Source organism: Symsagittifera roscoffensis, chromosome 8, assembly GCF_963678635.1.
Source record: "Symsagittifera roscoffensis chromosome 8, txSymRosc1.1, whole genome shotgun sequence".
Taxonomy (NCBI): domain Eukaryota; kingdom Metazoa; phylum Xenacoelomorpha; order Acoela; family Convolutidae; genus Symsagittifera; species Symsagittifera roscoffensis.
The window spans coordinates 28,705,200-28,724,896 of NC_087069.1; positions in this window are offsets into that span (position 1 = coordinate 28,705,200).

The window sequence follows — 19,697 nt, forward strand, 5'->3', positions numbered from 1 at the left end:
ACTATGGTTCTCTTCACGATCTTCATTTACAGTTTCTTTCTATTTACAATTTTGACTATATACAAGTGTTAGCAAAAAATTTCGACAGAACAAAAGAAAACCTATAATTCGCTTAGTAGTCTGAACCTTTTAAATCAATTCCAGTCTAATAAAAATTTAGCTGTTTGGATTAAAATTTTGATTTTCCTAGTGTTTTAACTATTTCCCATGGAGCTGCTTTTGACTCTTTTGTTCCTGTCCCACAGGTATTGTCCCTTTGTCTACCCTCTCTAGACTAAGCGATGTGACACATAATTTAAAATCCCAGGACTAGGTGTTGGGACATTTAATTTACTATCCCAGGACTAGGTGTTCGGACACTTTATTCACTATCCCAGGACTCAAGTGTTGGCACACTTATTTTGCGATCCCAGGACTAAGTGTTGGTACTCTAAAATTGCTTTTCCAAGACTAACTCAAGAGCTCGTGCAAAATTCGCCGACTACCAGAACTCAAGTATTGGAACACTTAATTTACTATCCCAGAACTAGTTGTTGGGACACTTAATTTACTATCCCAGGACTAGGTGTTGAACCCCTAATTTACTATCCCAGGACTCAAGTATTGTGACACTCAATTCGCTATCCCAGAACTTCAGGTGTTAAGATTCCTAATTTACTATCCCAGGACTCAAATGTTGGGACACTTAATTTACTATCCCAGGACTCAGGTGTTGGGACTCTTGATTTACTATCCCAGGACTCAAATGTTGAATCACTTAATTACTATCCCAAGACTAAGTGTTGGGACAATAAAATTGCTATCCCAAGACTAACTCAAGAGTTCGTGCAAAATTCCCCGACTACCTGAACTCAAGTCTTGGGACTATCCTATTATCCACTATCCCAGGACCACCTCCGCAACTCGTGTAACGTTCCCCCACTACCGGAACTCAACCGTTTGGACATTCAATCCACTATACCAGTACCACCTCCGGAACTGAAGTGTTGGGAGAACCCCTAATTTAGTGTCCAACAACTGCTTCAGGAACTCGTGTGAAATGTCTCAAATCCCGATTTTCTCACCAAAAATTAACTGAGCTTCTTTAAAATCTCCTGGTTTTTTCCAAACTAATGCAAGTTGAAGGGCTGCTGGTTTTTAAACCTGGTTATGGTTGCAAGTGAACTAATTCTTTTTGAAAACTCTCCGTAAAAAATCGAAAACTGTTGTAAAAACTATGAAAGGAAAAAAACAGTCAAGGTTCTCTCTCACCCAACGATTGCACCTCCGTCTGAATTTTCGATCTTCTCTGCCGGAACCAGACAGCTCTACTCGTAGTGTTGGTTGCTGTAAAATTGCGAATAGCAACTATACTCGTGACTTACTCTTATCGATTTATCCGCAAATCTAGTTCCAGTCTTCTGATCTGATTTGTTTTACTTTTTCGTTTGTCGCGAGAAGCTTGAGCATGAAAGGGTCGATTCGAATTTTTGAGAAACACATTTTTTATTCCCAAATCAAGGTCAGACTTCCAAATATGACCGACTGGCACACTATCATGATAAGATGCTTCGTTTTTCTCGTATTTTCTTCCGACTGATTTCCGTCTCGTCGATTCGGTTGTCTGAGTGGCTGGTGTGTTTTCGGTCAAAACGGCCGTTTTTACTTTTCTCAGAAATGCTCCAGCTCAAGTCAAAATTCTGAAAAATTTAATTCCATAACATTTTGAGACTCCTTTACATTAGAATTCCGGTGCTAATGCCTTTAACGTTTTTTCTTGAGTGCATCGGCGGGTCTGACTGTCCCAGTCCGGAAGACAATCCCCACAATGTCACCATTGAACAGAAAATATAATAAAACCACCAATAAAAATTTTTTAAATAGGTGGTCCAGTGTTTTATATTCAACTTACCAATCGCATCAGAAATTGAAATTTTATCCGCGTCAAATCAAATCAACGCGTGTCCTAAATGGTATCGTACTACATTTAACTGCCTTCTAAATGTTTCACAAAAAATTCACCATGAGGAGTAGTATAGTAGAAGTGGCTAGAAAAATGACCAATTTTAACCCCCCTTTTTTCGGTGAACCGTTGCACTTACCACTTTTATCCCCCAAAGAGGTAAGCTCCTACTTTTTCGGGCACACATGTTTTTAAGGGGGGTTAAAATTGGTAATTTTCCAGCCACTTTACGGAAACGGGAATGGAAATAAGTTTTGGTTGGTGCATGTTTTCCCTTCTAAAGTTTAAGAGTATTGGCTTATCGTTATATACCTATTATATGCAACCAATTGAACCTAATGCAAACAAACTTAATGGTATATAGAAAAGCACAAGATTTTGGTAGCGTAGCTTGACTGTTGGCTGCGGTGAACGATTTCCTTCAAAAATTCATGTTTTATTGCTGAATCCCGAAGAAGTGAAATTTCATCAACTGTGGCGGCCGCCACCTCTATTTAGGCGAGAGCTAATGATCAACCTGCATATACCACTTTTAAAACAATAAAAAGTCAACAATTTTCGAGGCTTCTAGAAAACTTTTAGTAATTCTTATTAACGTTATTGTGCTAACAGAATTTTTGAAAATGTTCATCAAAGCGGACCTAGAAACTGGGGGAAAACTGTTATTTGTGTGCCAATATATACAAAATACAAAAAAACAGAGTTACCATTCATTAAAGCAGGTGAAAACTTATTTGCGACTTTTAAGGAAAGCAGTTATTCAAGTTAGAGCAAATTCAATTGGGAAAGGCTTAACACAAACTAAGAAAAGTTATGGATATAACCTCAAAACTTGATATGAATTCGGAGTTATAATTTGTGCATTCAATTAGTTTGCTTTTTTCCATTAAAAAAATAGGCAATTGAATAATTTTTTAAGTTGATACTACAATCTGGTCAATTGTTTCAGTATTTTGTTATTAAGTTCAAATTGGTTTTAGCTAGAGTTTTCTATTCAAAAGTTTGAAACACTATCAGTTATTATCATGATTAACCCTCTGCTCAATAAGTAAATTTTTGAGTTTCCTGATATAAATCTGATCATTTGAACGTTTCCATGATTACGTTATTGCCTTTCAAAATACGGTGGCTTTTTGACCAAAATTTTTGATTACTCATCTGCAACAAATTATGATATTAAGAGTTCAACCTTTACTTAAATATATGTTTGAGGTGATCCAAGCTTTCACATTCACGTTCTGATTACTAGCAGGATCAAAACAGTTAGCATCATGATATTTCTTCTCATCTTTGCATCGATATTTTCATTCAACAAATTTTTGTGAAAACTTGAAAACTGATCTTTATTGTTACAATTTTAAAACATTTTTCATAATCATTGACTGCAGATAATTTGAAACTAAAATCAATGCTGCATATGCCTTTTTTTCAAACTGAATTGTTCAGAATAAGGAACCTGGAAGATCAAATACTTCGAGGAAAACTTTTGCAAATCAAGAAAATGAAAAAAACTATCATTATAGTATCTGGTTGATTATTCTAGAATGTTCGAGAAAGTTGAAAAAAGTGATAAGAAAGATTTGGATTGAGTTCCATATATACTTTTATATAAAATAGAATAAACGATTACAACTATACTCAAACATACATACCCCACAAAACATGTAAAGCTGCATACTTGTATAAACATAAAAACATAAAAACATTTCATAAGTTGCAACCTTAAGGGCATACTCACAAAATATAGTCATTCTAATTTAATACATACATACGTTTTTTCATACCCATTTGAACACTTACATAAGGTTATTCATACAAATTTACATACAAAAACAACTGCAAACACACTTACTGAATACAAACATATATACATGTATAGATAAGCACAAACTTACATAAACACTTACATACATGCATACATACATAGATACATACATACGTACTTACATATATACATACCAATATAAAGTCACTTAGAGACATTCATACAACGATACATACAAAACTACATACATATATGCAAAAATGCTTCCAAACACACAAACATTCAAAAAAAGTCTTACATAAAGGTATGAATACAAACATACATAGTGTTAAACATAAGAAGAATGCAAATAAACTGCCATACATACATAAGTTTCACATACTTGCTTACATATTTTTAAACCTGCAATCAATGATACGAAAAGTTTTGCTTTTACACATGCAAATACGTTACTTAATAGTTCTGCTGACTTTTAAAATACAACCCGATGTAAACACACAAAACAACTTACATTCACTTCAAACTTTCAAGACAAATATAAACACACATTCAGACAAAAAGAATCAGGCACTACAGACTGGCATTTATACGTCTTTACATACAATCATATAAACGTGCCTTTCATACTCGTATTCGAAAATGCATAAGTACTCGCCTACAAACAGACATGGATCGTACTTTACAAGCATGCAACTACTCATGTGTACACACTTTCCTTTTAAACAGACATAAAACTTCAATACTAAATTTTTACAATTTGCAAACCAGCAAAATTTTAAATGCTTTGAAACTGAAAAACATACATTGATACATAGTAATTGCTTGCCTTCATTCACTCAATCAAGCGGACATGCGGTCAAGAGTTCTTACTTACATAAAAACATACAAATATACATAGCTTCTAAATACTCTAATGAATGCACACAAATTGCATGTACATACATGATTAATTACATTTATGCATGCAAAAAGTTGTACACTCTTACATAGATACATACAACTTACATAAATACACACATGCGCAAAGCTTATGTGCGTACATATGTACTATACAGGTAGTATCTTGACAAACTTTCAAGAAAAACTGGAAACATTAGTAAAACTCAAGTTGGGTTATAGTTATTCTTCTAGTTACAATTGTTTTGGTTTACAAGCGCATTAGGAAAAACAATCGTACTCATACATGCCAACACCTCAACTTGCATACGTACACGCATACACAAAAGATATTTACTTGCTTTTGTTTATAGTTAAAATCAAATTTTCACACAAAAAATTTATCATTATGTTTTACGTATAAATATATTCAAATACAGTCAAATCTTCTTACATAATTTGATTTTTACAATGTAAACGTCGCAAGCCAAGATTTGTAGACAAATGCCATCTTTCAGCCAAGTCATCTACACAATTTAGCAAGTTTTTTTATCTTTGAAAAAATAGAAAATGGTGATAAACATTTTTGTAATATGTCTGTTGATCTCTCAAACTAAGTTTCCAACGTATCAAACTTCAACTCAAAATTGACCAGCGAGTCATGAGAAACATTTTTAGTGGTCAGAAGAGAAAAACCAAGGCTTACTAACTTGCATAGAACGGGAAAATTTTTCAAAACAAATTGTTGAATGTTTTTTGTTGGACGGTCCGAATGAGTCCTTTGGCGTATAAAAAAATTGCTCTCAAGTAATTATTCAGTTTTGTACAGAATTTTTAAGACAGTGGAAGCTTTGGTTTGAAACAAAAACTTGAACCATTGTTTTAAGATTTGTAATCTTTTTTTGAAATTTTTGTTTTGTGATTCATTTGTTGGTTCTGTAGTTTGATATGTCTTCAGTTGACTATTGGGCTGCAAATTTAACCGTAGACCAAGTTACATTGACTAGAGTTTCACATTATGTTGTTTTCTTGCTAACCATCCAGATTAGTCAAGAACTTCTAGAACATTTTACTAATGTTGTATCTGTATTATGTTCAACCAGATACTACATAATTATATAATTAAGCGTAAATTGTTCAATATTTACATGCTTTACGGTTTGCTTGTACTGGAAATGTTATATCAGAGAAGATCTACAAGCATGTTGTTCTAAAAAAATTTCGAATCATTTTTTGTTAAATAATTGTAATTGGAAAAAAATTCGATTTAAAAAACAATCCAAACTGTTATTTTTTTTCTCTTCATTATTCTAGATTGTTTGACCAGATGCTAAATTGGTACAGCTTATCAATCAGGTTTAGATACGTAAACTAAGTGCATGTAGATAGTCATTGTAATCAATTTTTATTTGTGAATGCAAGAACGACTATTGTCTACTTTGTGTGTTTGTGGCTATATACATATGTATATAACTATTCACATGTTTAAATTCACTTTTGTGATCAAAACTGTGCCGTCAGAAGTGCCACTTTAAATAGAAAAATTTTTCATCTCAAGTGTCTTGAATGCTCTTGATTTCTGAATAGTTCAGCACATACTAAAAACTTACCAGATATTACATTAAAACGTATTTCTATGCCTACATATACCCATAGTGTGTGATAAGGTTTTACGAAACTAATCTTTCATTTCTTAACCTAACTAATCTTAGATGTGCATTTTTAATTACTAATAAAACTAATAACTAGAATCATTTAAATTTTTTTCGGATTTTTAAATAATTCTCACTAGGTAGTTCAATTGAGTGTGAAAAAAAACTAGTGTTTATTTATAAATGTAGTATGCGGGTATGTAAATGTCTAAGTTTGTATGGTTTTCTTATCTGAATTTCGGGCCTACGTCTGCATGGATTTATTTATCTTTGTTTAAATGAAAAAACTCAAAATGAACTTGACTTAAGCCCTGTTTTGTCATGAAAAATTTTGTTTGTGTCACGTCAACATAATTTTGAAATGTAAAAAAGCATGTACAATTCGAAAATACGTGCATCTTTTTGTTTCGTTAAAAAAAATGATGCTGTGACTGAGTGTTTTTAAAATAAAATTGGTTTTGTTTGTTTATTTGTTCAAGTTTTTGTTTAGGAACGCCTGTAAAAGTCTCCTACTCTATAATGATAATCTTGCAACACGATGGTCTTACTGTTGTTGTCAATATCATTTTGCTTAAAATTAATCTGTTAAACAGGACTAGAACTTATATGCATTCCCTTCAATGGCAGGTTTTACTTTTTGTCAGTCTTCCTAAGTTTGGTTGATTTTTATTGAATCAGATGACTGCACGTTTCGCCCCAAATGCACATTTTAAGCTGCTGTTGTTGACTTAAATGCAACCAATGTTCGTGAAGTTTTGCCACATAGACTTTCAAAAAACTTGTACCCAATTATCTCAATTGACCCAACTAAATTGTCGCTACACTCCTCAGGAGCGCCTCTAACTGGTGTAGTCGGTATGGCTTAACTATCATCCCAACAAAAAAAAAACACTGTTTTACCGAATGAGGCTAGGACAAGATTGGAACAGAAAAGTTTTAGGGTCATCAAGGGAATTTAAAAAAGACTAATTCGATAGAGAGAGAGAAACAGATAATAGGGTACAAATTTTTTGAAAGTCTATGGGGCAAAACTTCACAAAAATTGATTGCATTTAAGTCAACAACAGCAGCTTAATATGTGCATTTTGGGCGAAACGTGCAATCATCTGATTTATCAAAAATCAACAAAACTGAGGAAAACAGAAAAAAATTAAAACCTGCCATTGAAGGGCATGTATCTAAGTTCTAGCCTTGTTTAACAGATAAAATTTAAGCAAAATGATATTGACAACAACAGTAAGACTAACGTGTTGCAAGATTATCATTATAGAGTAGGGATCTTTTACAGGCGTTCCTAAGCAAAAACTTAAACAAATATACAAACAAAATCAATTTTACTTTAAAAACACTCAGTAACATCATCAGGCACTTTCTGAATTATATCAACAGAATTGTGGGTCGTGCCCAACTTTCTCACTTTCTTGTTCCAGCAATCTCTGTTTGCAACAAGGCAGTAGCTCTAAATTCACTTTTTGCTACCGATACCTACAGAGGCACTTGTGCAAGCACAGGCTCACATTCCGTTCCATTCCAGGAGAATGACACACTCATAGCTGAGTTTCGGATGCCCATTTATTGTGATTTCAACAAAAAACTGGGAAAAAACCAGTATTAAAGTTAGTTTAAAAGAATTCAAAAAACACTTAAGGTGCTAGTTCAAATGTAAATCAATATTAATCTATATGGAATAAAGTTTTTTCCAAGAGACCTTTAACATCTGGGTGACACCTTGAGGCACACCTTGGTGGAGTGATCTGCAGTCCGGTTCGGTGGTATTCACTGTTTTCTGTCTTCCCTGTTGCTGATGAAGTTATAGGTCGTCTCAAAAGATCTCACTTCTGAGAAGGTTTTGATAGATCTACTAAGGCTGCGGCGATGTATTTGTTTCTGTCCATACAAGGTAACATACCGACTAAAACTAAAGCTAGGTTCTAAACGACTACCTAGCGTCTAAATACAGCTTCAAATGCTTTTAACCGTCTGTACCAATCCATTCAATGTGTTGTTTATTAACATCGGGTCGACAAAGTCTTTACAACTGAAAAACTATCAGCCAAATTTACTTAGTTACATGCAGAAATGGTGAGCACAATGCTGAGTCTTAGTATCACCAGACCACAAGGTAACTCCTAAAAACAAGGCTACTACTTATTTGTCATCTTACTATTGTTTTTGTTCTATGAATTAAACCATTTTTGTGCCATTCCCACGGAATGGCACAGTCGAACTTGCCGATGCACGTCAAAAAGAACGTTAAAGGCGTAAGCATGAATTCGTGCTGGAAAGGAGGCTTAGAATGTTCAAGAGAAAGTCGGAGAGAAGCCAATCCATCTCTAATGGTTATAGAAAATAACTGTCAATAAAACAATTTAAAGTATGATTTTCCAGCCGTGTATTCAATAGTAATCACGTAGTCTGTAGATCCCAGACCCAGCTATGTGGTTTTTTTTGCATGTAATTGACAACTGATCAAAAGTAGTTTGGCTGATGGCCTACAAATGGTAGCATTTCACTTAGCCCGTAACAGACCAGAGAAATAACTGGCTAGGTCAAGACGTTTAAAAAAGGCTAGAATTATAGTAACTGACGTCAGCCAGTCGTCAATAGGTACCTTTTCTACGCTCCGCCGTTTTGTAATATCTGGGCGAATATTACATTTTTTCAACGAGATAAATCAAGCCTTTTCCTCCTCTCCTAGCTTTGCATACACTAAAAATGAACTTGATGTTAGTTTAATCCAAATCAAACCATTCCGACAAGCTAAACGTTATTAAAATAAAGTTCACAGTCCTTCCCGAGTCAAAGAGATGTCTTCCTGGCAACCAGGAAGGGTAAAATCTTCCCGTTAATCCTCCTGATTCTCAAGAATTGCGCAGTAACGACTGTAGCTGTACAATCATTACAACAAGGAACGATCTTCTACATAACTCGTCGACTGTAAATTCCGTCGTCTCTCTCTTTCATTGCACGTTTGAGTTATAATAGCGAGAATTGTTTTTCTGATTTTCGCAGTTTCAGATGCAGCGAAAATCAGAGCTGCTACAAGTCATGCACGCCCGAATCAAAACCGGATGTTTCGTCAATGCAAACTGACCCCTCCGAATAAACTCTATTAATCATTCAAAAAATTCAATTTTCCTGCCCGACTGCTTCAAATTAAAACTCGTCAATGACACGATTTCTGGTCATTCTGGTCGGATGTCACACCAATTTGGAAGAACTCACTACAGTAACCTATTCAATCCATTGTAGAGTGTGATGATCAAAATACGTTTTGTTTATTGCTTAGTAAGTTTTTGTATAAAAGAGATTCATTTATATGTTTATGCATCAATGTTTGAATACATTTGATGATGCATCTAAGATTGATCTAGGTCTGTAAATTTCTGCTAATTCTGGTTCTTTTTTATATAATGGCAAAACAAAGGATATTTTGAGTTTCAAAGCAAACAAGTTATGTCTCATGCTCTTAGGTCAAGTGAGGATAGATTTCCTTGCATCCGTCTATCAGAGCCCATGCCGGAAGATCAGACAAGCTTGGTGTTTTTTGTGCATCAAGATTGGTTAATTCCTTTTTGCTTTCAAATTCACTTATAAAGTGAAAACAAAATGGTTTTTCTTTTTTTTGGGCATTGTTGTGTTCTTTACAATTTTTTTGATTCAATTTTCTCGGGTGGGCAAACTTCATCTGTTGTGTCTAAGTAATAGCGTATTTTTGAAAAAAAATTGAAGAAAATTGCCAATTTTTGTTTTATCTTTAGGTGACATCTAAGACTTCACAAAAATGATCCCACCAAGTATTCACAAGATACCATTTGGGATTTTTCTACAATGAAATCACATCTAATTGTATACATTTTTGTTTTAGTTGCTTTTGCTTTTTTCTAGCTGAAAATAATCAACTCAGTTTTGTCATAGGCTAGTTTTAGGTGATATATTTTTTGATGTAGTGTGATAGTGTCTGACAAGAGTCATGCAAAAGCTGAAGAGCAATGTTGATTTTCTGTTGATTGCAGAAAAATACGGAATCAAGTGCTGCATTTTGTATTAATTTGCAATTTTTGGTGTAATTGTCTTAGATCATTTATATAGAATTGGAAATTTAAATGTCTTAAGACTGTAACTTGAGGCACATCTTGGTGGAAAGATATCCAGTCCGGTTTGATGATTTTTACTGTATAATTTTCTTCCCCCATGATTAAGTTATAAATCATCTTAGTATCCAATTCGGAGAAAAAATAGATCTAATAAAACTACGGCGACATATTTGGTTCTGACCACACAATTTTTATAGAATTCGTTACAGTAAAGTATTGCATCCATAGTAGAGCATGGTGATCTAAATCCGTTTTGGGTTTCGCTTAGTAAGTTTTTTTTTCAATAGATATTCATTCATTTGTTATGCATCATTTTTTGAATGCGCCGGTAATTGATACTAGTCTGTATTTTCCTGCATTTTCTAGTTCCTTTTCCTTATACGTTTTGGCGTAACACGTTTTTTTTTGAATTTCAAAGGTATTAAAATATGTGTTATGTGTTCAGATCAAGTTAGGGTAAATTTCATTGCAGCCGTCTATCAGAGTCCATGCCAGGAGATCAGACGGAGCTGGTGCTTTTTTGAATTGAGATTAGTTTTTTTATCATTCAAAATCACTTATAGAACATTGAAAAGATAATTGTTTTTCGCTTTATTTTTGGGTAAGGTTGGGTTTCTTACAATTTTTGCTTAATTCAATTTGTTCGGATGAGCCATTTTAATGTTTCGTGTCAAAGAAACAGTCCAATCTTGAAAAATTGTGTTTGAAGAATTTTTCCCTTTTCAAACTGTGTGTTATTGAGTCTCCAAACGTGTTTTTATTAGTGGTACTTTATTTGTATTGTTTTTTTTTTGAATTTGTTGTATGGTTTATGATATTCCGTTTTTGTTGCGTAGAGATCGTTGAATTGAATTAATGTGAAATTAAAGTTTCCTTTTCGATATTAATTTTTGGTTTATCTTTTTGTATCTAAATTGTTTTCAGCGGCGTGCGTTTTTTAATGCAATAGACAACCTTTGTGAGAAAAAAATTAAATTGAAGCAAACCGGCTCATCAAAGCGTTGAAGTAATGAGTTCACCCATTCTGTGTGTTTTTGCTTTTTTCTGCAAGTGTAATTAAATCACATGACATATAAACTTAACCAGAACGATCGAACCAAAAACGGTAATTTTTGTGTAATTTTTCTAAACACGATCGAACCAATACTTCACACGTTTTTTTATTTATGATTTGTTTTTCAGCTAAGTAATGTTAGTAATTTTTTAGCTAAGTGGTCTGTGTTGACTGGTGGAATAAACTTAAGTGCACCTGCTTTGATCCGTTGAATTTAGTTCTTTTAATGATATAACCAATCAGTGAACTGGATAAAAAAAGTTTTGATTTGTTTGCAAATTCTAAGTTGTAAGGCATTAGAATTTAAACAGAGATTCTGTTTCGTCATATCTCTCAGTAGTATCAATTTTGTGATTTAAATGTCTGCATAATCAATTGATGAAGCAAGTTTATCAGGAAGTTATTTTTTTTCTAGTTTTTTTAGGATTATAGCTGATGTGTATCACGTTAGAAGTTCCAATTTTACTTTTGGATGTATTGAATTCCACACAGAAACTGTCAGATTGTCCTTAAGTAAGCTTAAATTTGTACGAAGCTCAGGATTTAAGTTTCTTGGAATAAGAATCATAACACCACCGCCTCTGCTTTTCTCAATGCCCTCCGCAGGTCTGTCACAGCGGAAGACACTAAAATGTTTGTTATTCCTTATCCATAACTTATGGTCATTTGAACTATTGAACCATGTCTCCTTGAATATATACATTGTGTTATATCCACATTTGCGCACTAATTCTTTAAGATCGCTTCTGTTCCTTTTAAGAGTTATGCTGTTTAGATCTGAGACTTTGATGTTTCCTTTATAGTCTTCAAGTTTTTTCGATTTTGTTCCAAGATTGAATTTAGATGCAAGATAATAAGTTTCTGAGCCATGCAGAAATGAGCCTCTTAGTGATGGTTTTTAGTCATAATAAAAATGATAAAAAAAACTATAAATCAAGTAATCAAAATAAGAATCATGATAAAGTGCGCACGAGAGCCACTAAGTACATGCATGAGGTGCGCTTGAGAGGCAATCTATATATCTTATTTGTTAAATTAGTGGCGACTAATGGAAAGTTTTCCCGTCCCGTTTATTCAAAGCATCGTATATAACAAAAACTTTTTGGTCTCAAAACATAAAACGAAATAACCTAGTAAGGAACCAGATGACGATGATTGTAATGTCTGAATAGTAAATTGTAAAATACCAGACATATTTTCGAAATATGCTTAAATAGATTTAATGGTAGTATCCCTGCGCATTGTAATAAGATGGTTTGTTAAGCATGTTAGGACTTTGATATTTCATATGTGTCCGTGAGTAAGGATGGTTCCGATTCGCTGAGCTATAGTTTATGCGATTACTGAAGCTCGGGACAGTTTTAGGTCTGGGTAAGTCGTTTGAATATTGGCAGACATCTGAGCAAAGGCAATTTCTTGAAAAGGGTACACCATGTTCATCATTCAAATAAATATTATCCCAAAGAAGCAAACTCCACATACTGTTGTTCTTTATCTTTGAGTTTGAGCGCCTGGTATTCTGATTTTGAGTTATATGAATCTTTATAAAATTATTATACAGATCTACATTTCTAAATGCCTCATAGTTATATAATATTGGATTTAATTTGCATACAACTATCGTTTCAGGCGTATGTCCAATAAAGGATGTCCAAAAGCGTTTTGTGCTTTGATATAATTTCACTCCAATGGGCATTTATTTTTCAAAATTGAATTCAAGAAAGATCATCCTGGACTATAACGCATTTCAAATCCGAGCAAGCATATTTTTTCTTTTTTTGAATTTTTCTTCGATGCTGCTACCTCTATAAGAAATGGATAAAATAACGTTAGGTAAAATTTCAGTTCTGATACGCGCTGTAAGGCTAGATCCCAAGATTGGCATCCTCGGTAATTCAAAACTTTTTTAAACTCACGAACATTAGGATTCCTGGCGTTGGAGTGTTGCCCCAACCCCTGCGTCATTCCTTCTTTTCGATTTGTGGCTCCATCGGTTGTTTTGGTAAGATCTTTGATTTTTCTATAATCCTCCTTTTGGTCGTAGATATCGGCATAATAATTGTACAACGAGTTTTCGTTGGGTTAATCGAATTTTCGAAGGTTAGTTTATGGCTGCTCAATATCAAGATTCATTTTGCTCTTTGTTGCGTATCTTTAACCCTGTGTGGTTCTATATGTGACCTCTACCTATTTGTGTCTGTGACAGCTACCGAATCGGAGTGCTGCATGCCGTTGCTCTTCTATACTGAGATCAAGTAACCAGATTGTATTATCAAAATAAAATGTTATTCAATTGCATAATTTTTTAATGGAAAAAAGCTAACATTTTGAATGCACAAATTATAACTCCGAAATCATATCAAGTTTTGAGTTTGTATCCATAACTTGTCTTAGTTTATGTTCAGCCTTTCCCGATTGAATTTGCTCTAACATGAATAATTGCTTTCCTTGAAAGTCGCAAATGACTTTTCACCTGCTTTATTCGATGGCCACCTTGTTTCGTCGTATATATAGTTTTAAATAACAGTTTTCACCCAGTTTCTAGGTCCTCTTTGATGAAATTTTTCAAAAATTCTGTAGCACAATAAAGTTAATACGAAGTACTAAACGTTTTCTAGAAGCCCCGAAAATTGTTTCCTTTTCATTATAAAAAGTGGTATATGCAAGTCTTAGAAATGGCTGAAGCAAAATTAATGGGCACTTTTGGCTTTCATCAGTGTTCTCGTTTTTCAAGATCTTTTGCGACTTCAACTTATTAGCATTTTCAACCTCTCTGAAAAATCAAAGCTTTTGTCATAGATTTGAAACGTTTCTTCAGTCTCCTGTAGACACGCAGAAAGGAAATGTCGGAATTTTCAAGCCAATTTCCTTATTTTAGAGTTTTCACTGTTTCGTAATTTTTCTTTGTTTTTTAACTTAACTTGGCTGAAAGTAATTTTTCTTCATTCGGTCAAATTGGGCAATTATTTTTGCCCAGATAGAGGTGGAGGCCGCCGCACTTGATGAAATTTACTTTCTTCGAGAATCAGCAAAAAAAAACATGCATTTTTGACGGAAATCGTTCACCGCAGCCAGCAGTTAAGCTACGCAGCCAAAATCGTGCGCTTTCCTATCTACCATATAGTATGGTTGCATTAGGTTCAATTGATTGCATATAATAGGTATATAGCGTCATTTTACATGTAAACAAGCCAATAATCCCAATCTTTAGAAGGGAAAACATGCACCAACCAAAACTTAGTTCCATTCTCGTTTTTATAAAGTGGCTGGAGAATTGACAATTTTAACCCCCCTTACAACATGTGTGCCCGAAAAAGTAGGAGCTTTAACCCCTTTGGGGGTTAAAAGTGGTCAGTGAAACAGCACACCGAAAAAATGGGATTAAAGTGGTCAATTTTCCTAGCCATTTTTACTTTACTACCATAAGGAGTGTCCTAGATAAAAAAATTTCTGACTATTTACGTGATTGGCTGATTTTAAAAAAGATCAGGGACGTGGCACGGCCGCGCACCTGTTAAAATAAATTTCGAGTCAATCACAAAATATAATCGTTCATTTATGCTTTTGCCCCCAATAATGAAATTGAGAAACTCTGTGGCTAGGAAAGATAATGAGGTTTATATCCTCCTCGCGCGAGCATACCCCCTCGGGCGAGCGTAATTAAACAAAAAGTTAAAAATTTCATTAACCAATATTCGTTGACGTGGTTAAGTTTTCACGTACTACAATAATTGAGTTTTTCTTTTCTCTCCAACTCTGCTCCGATTCGCGTTCAAATCTTACTCCATCGCTTCTTATTCCTTTTTTCCCATCTCGCTATATTCCAGCACTTTCTGAATTATATCAACAGAATTGTGGGTCGTGCCCAACTTTCTCACTTTCTTGTTCCAGCAATCTCTGTTTGCAACAAGGCAGTAGCTCTAAATTCACTTTTTGTTACCGATACCTACAGAGGCACTTGTGCAAGCACAGGCTCACATTCCGTTCCATTCCAGGAGAATGACACACTCATAGCGTTTCGGATGCCCATTTATTGTGATTTCAACAAAAAACTGGGAAAAAAACATTATTAAAGTTAGTTTAAAAGAATTCAAAAAACACTTAAGGTGCTAGTTCAAATATAAATCAATATTAATCTATATGGAATAAAGTTTTCTCCAAGAGACCTTTAACATCTGGGTGACACCTTGAGGCACACCTTGGTGGAGTGATCTGCAGTCCGGTTCGGTGGTATTTACTGTTTTCTGTCTTCCCTGTTGCTGATGAAGTTATAGGTCGTCGCAAAAGATCTCACTTCTGAGAAGGTTTTGATAGATCTAATAAGGCTCCGGCGATGTATTTGTTTCTGTCCATACAAGGTAACATACCGACTAAAACTAAAGCTAGGTTCTGAACGACTGCCTAGCGTCTAAATACAGCTTCACATGCTTTTAACCGTCTAAACCAATCCATTCAATGTTTTGTTTATTAACATCGGGTCGACAAAGTCGTTACAACTGAAAAACTATCGGCTAAATTTACTTAGTTGCATGCAGAAATGGTGAGCACAATGCTGAGTCTTAGTATCACCAGACCACTCGGTCACTCCTAAAAACAAGGCTACTACTTATCTGTCATCTTACTATTGTCTTTGTTCTATGAATTAAACCATTTTTGTGCCATTCCCACGGAATGGCACAGTCAAACTTGCCGATGCACGTCAAAAAGAAAGTTAAAGGCGTAAGCATGATTTCGTGCTGGAAAGGAGGCTCAGAATGTTCAAGAGAAATTTTTTCAAAACTTCGAGTTTAACTAGAACATTCCCGTGAAATGCAAAAAACGGCCCTTGTGATCGGAAAATAGAAAAAAAAAACGACATACAACCGGAGAACGAGCGAATTGCAAGTCGCAAAATGGAGTGAGAAATAGAATAAAATTGAAGCTTGTTATCGTGACGTCAAGAAACGATAAGGTGGTTATTGGAAGAAGATCGTGCAAACGAAAGCTCCAGTGGGATATTCGCGACGGATCCGAGCTCCAACTTAACAGAAAGTTAGACAATAACGACGTGAATTAGAGGTCCAGTGCCCAGAGACTGTGAAGGATATTAACGGTATATTTCAGCTGCTGTAATGCCCTGAATGTGTTTAATTTACTCCAATATTGTTTATTGTTTCAGAGCATAAACAGTTATAGTCGGAGAGAAGCCAATCCATCTCTAATGGATATAGAAAATAACTGTCACTAAAACAATTTAAAGTATGATTTTCCAGCCGTGTATTCAATAGTAATCACGTAGTCTGTAGATCCCAGACCCAGCTATGTAGTTGTTTTTTGCATGTAATTGACAACTGATCAAAAGTAGTTTGGCTGATGGCCTACAAATGGTAGCATTTCACTTAGCCCTTGCTCGTTCATTGCACGTTTGAGTTATATTAGCGAGAATTGTTTTTCTGATTTTCGCAGTTTCAGATGCAGCGAAAATCAGAACTGCTACAAGTCATGCACGCCCGAATCAAAACCGGATGTTTCGTCAATGCAAACTGACCCCTCCGAATAAACTCTATTAATCATTCAAAAAATTCAATTTTCCTGCCCGACTGCTTCAAATTAAAACTCGTCAATGACACGAGTTCGGGTCATTCTGGTCGGATGTCACACCAATTTGGAAGAACTCACTACAATAACCTATTCCATCCATTGTAGAGTATGATGATCTAAATACGTTTTGTTTATTGCTTTGTAAGTTTTTGTATATAAGAGATTCATTTACATGTTTATGCATCAGTTTTTGAATACATTTGATGATGCATCTAAGATTGATCTAGATCTGAAAATTTCTGCTAATTCTGGTTCTTTTTTATATAATAGCAAAACAAGGGTTATTTTGAGTTTCAAAGCAAACAAGTTATGTTTCATGCTCTTAGGTCAAATGAGGATAGATTTCACTGCATCCGTCTATCAGAGCCCATGCCAGGAGATCAGACGAAGCTGGTGCTTTTTCGCATTGAGATTAGTTTTTGTTTCATACAAAATCACTTATAAAACATTGAAAAGATAATTGTTTTTTGCTTTATTTTTCGATAAGATTGGGTTTCTTACAATTTTTGCTTGAATCAATTTGTTCGGATGAGACAATTTAATCTTTCGTTTTCGTGACAAAGAAACAGTCCAATCTTGAAAAATTGTGTTTGAAAAATTTTTCCCTTTTCAAACTGTGTGTTATTGAGTCTCCAAACGTGTTTTTTTGGTACTTTATTTGTATTGTTTTTTTTCGAATTTGTTGTATGGTTTATGATATTCCGTTTTTGTTGCGTAGAGATCGTTGATTTGAATTCATGTGATTTCAAAGTTTCGTTTTCGATTTTAATTTTTGGTTTATCTTTTTGTATCTAAATTGTTTTCAGCGGCGTGCGTTTTTTAAAGCAATAGACAACCTTTGTGAAAAAAAAATTGAGGCAAACCGGCTCATCGAAGCGTTGAAGCAATGAGTTCACCCATTAAGTGGGTTTTTGCTTTTTTCTGCAAGTGTAATTAAATCACATGACATACAAACTTTGCAAGAACGATCGAACCAAAACGGTAATTTTTGTGTGACTTTTCTAAACACGATCGAACCAAAACTTCACGCGTTAATTTATTTATGATTTATTTTTCAGCTCCGTTAGTAATTTTTTAGCTAAGTGGTTTGTGTTGACTGGTGGAATAAACTTAAGTGCACCTGCTTTGATCCGTTGAATTTAGTTCTTTTAATGATATAACCAATCAGTGAACTGGATAAAAAGAGTTTTGATTTGTTTGCAAATTCTAAATAGTAAGGCATTAGAATTTAACCAGAGATCCTGTTTCGTCATATCTCTCAGTAGTATCAATTTTGTGATTTAATTGTCTGCATAATCAATTGATGATGCAAATTCATCAGAAAGTTCAGTTTTTTCTACATTTTTTAGGGTTATAGCTGATGTGTATAAAATTAGAAGTTTCAATTTTACTTTTGGATGTATTGAATTCTGCACAGAAACAGTCAGATTGTCATTAAGTAAGCTTAAAAATCGTACGAAGCTCAGGATTTAAGTTTCTTGGAATAAAAATCATAACACCACCGCCTCTGCTTTTCTCACTGCCCTCCGCAGATCTGTCACAGCGGAAGATACTAAAATGTTTGTTGTTCATTGTCCATAACTTATGGTCATTTAAACTATTTAACCACGTCTCCTTGAATTTATACATTGTGTTATATCCACATTCGCGCACTATTTCTTCAAGATCGCTTCTGTTTCTGTTAAGAGTTTTGCCGTTTAGATCTCAGACTTTGATGTTTCCTTTTTAGTCTTCAAGTTTTTTCGATTTTGTTCCAAGATTGAATTCAGATGAAGGCCTCCAGAGCAAGATAATAGTTTTCCGAGTCATGCAGAAATGCGATGGTTTTTAGTCATAATGAAAATGATAAAAAAACTATAAATCAAGAAATCAAAATAATAATCATGATAAAGTGCGCACGAGAGCCACTATGTACATGCATGAGTTGCGCTTGAGAGGCAATCGATATTTCTTATTTGTTAAATTAGTGGCGACCCATGGAAATTTTTTCCGTCCCGTTTATTCAAAGCATTGTATATAACAAAATCTTTTTGGTCTCAAAACATAAAACGAAGTAATCTAGTAAGGAACCAGATGACGATGATTGTAATGTCTAAATAGTAAATTGTAAAATACCAGACATATTTTAGAAATAAGCTTAAATAGCTTTAATGGTAGTATCCCTGCGCATTGTAAAAAGATGGTTTGTTAAGCATGTTAGGACTTTGATATTTCATATGTGTCCGTGAGAAAAGAAGGTTCCGATTCGCTGAGCTATTGTTGATACGATTACTGAACCTCGGGACAGCTTTAGGTCTGGATAAATCGTTTGAATATTGGCAGACTAATGAGAAAAGGCAATTTCTTGAAAAAGGTACACCATGTTCATCATTCAAATAAATATTATCCCAAAGAAGCAAACTCCACATACTGTTGTTCTTTATCATTGAGTTTGAGCGCCTGGTATTCTGATTTTGAGTTATATGAATCTTTACGTAATTCTTATACAGATCTACATTTCTAAATGCTTCATAGTTATATAATATTGGAGTTAATTTGAATACAGCTATCGTTTCAGGCGTATGTCCAATTAATGATGTCCAAAAGCGAATTTTCATTTTTTTCTCTCTAAACAGGGTAAGAATAATAGAGTTTATGGAGTTATCGTTTAAAATTGAAATGTTTTTCATAATAAGAAAAATTTCGTTCATAAGCTGGTATTTTTTTGTTGCTAAGATTTTTTAATGCTTGT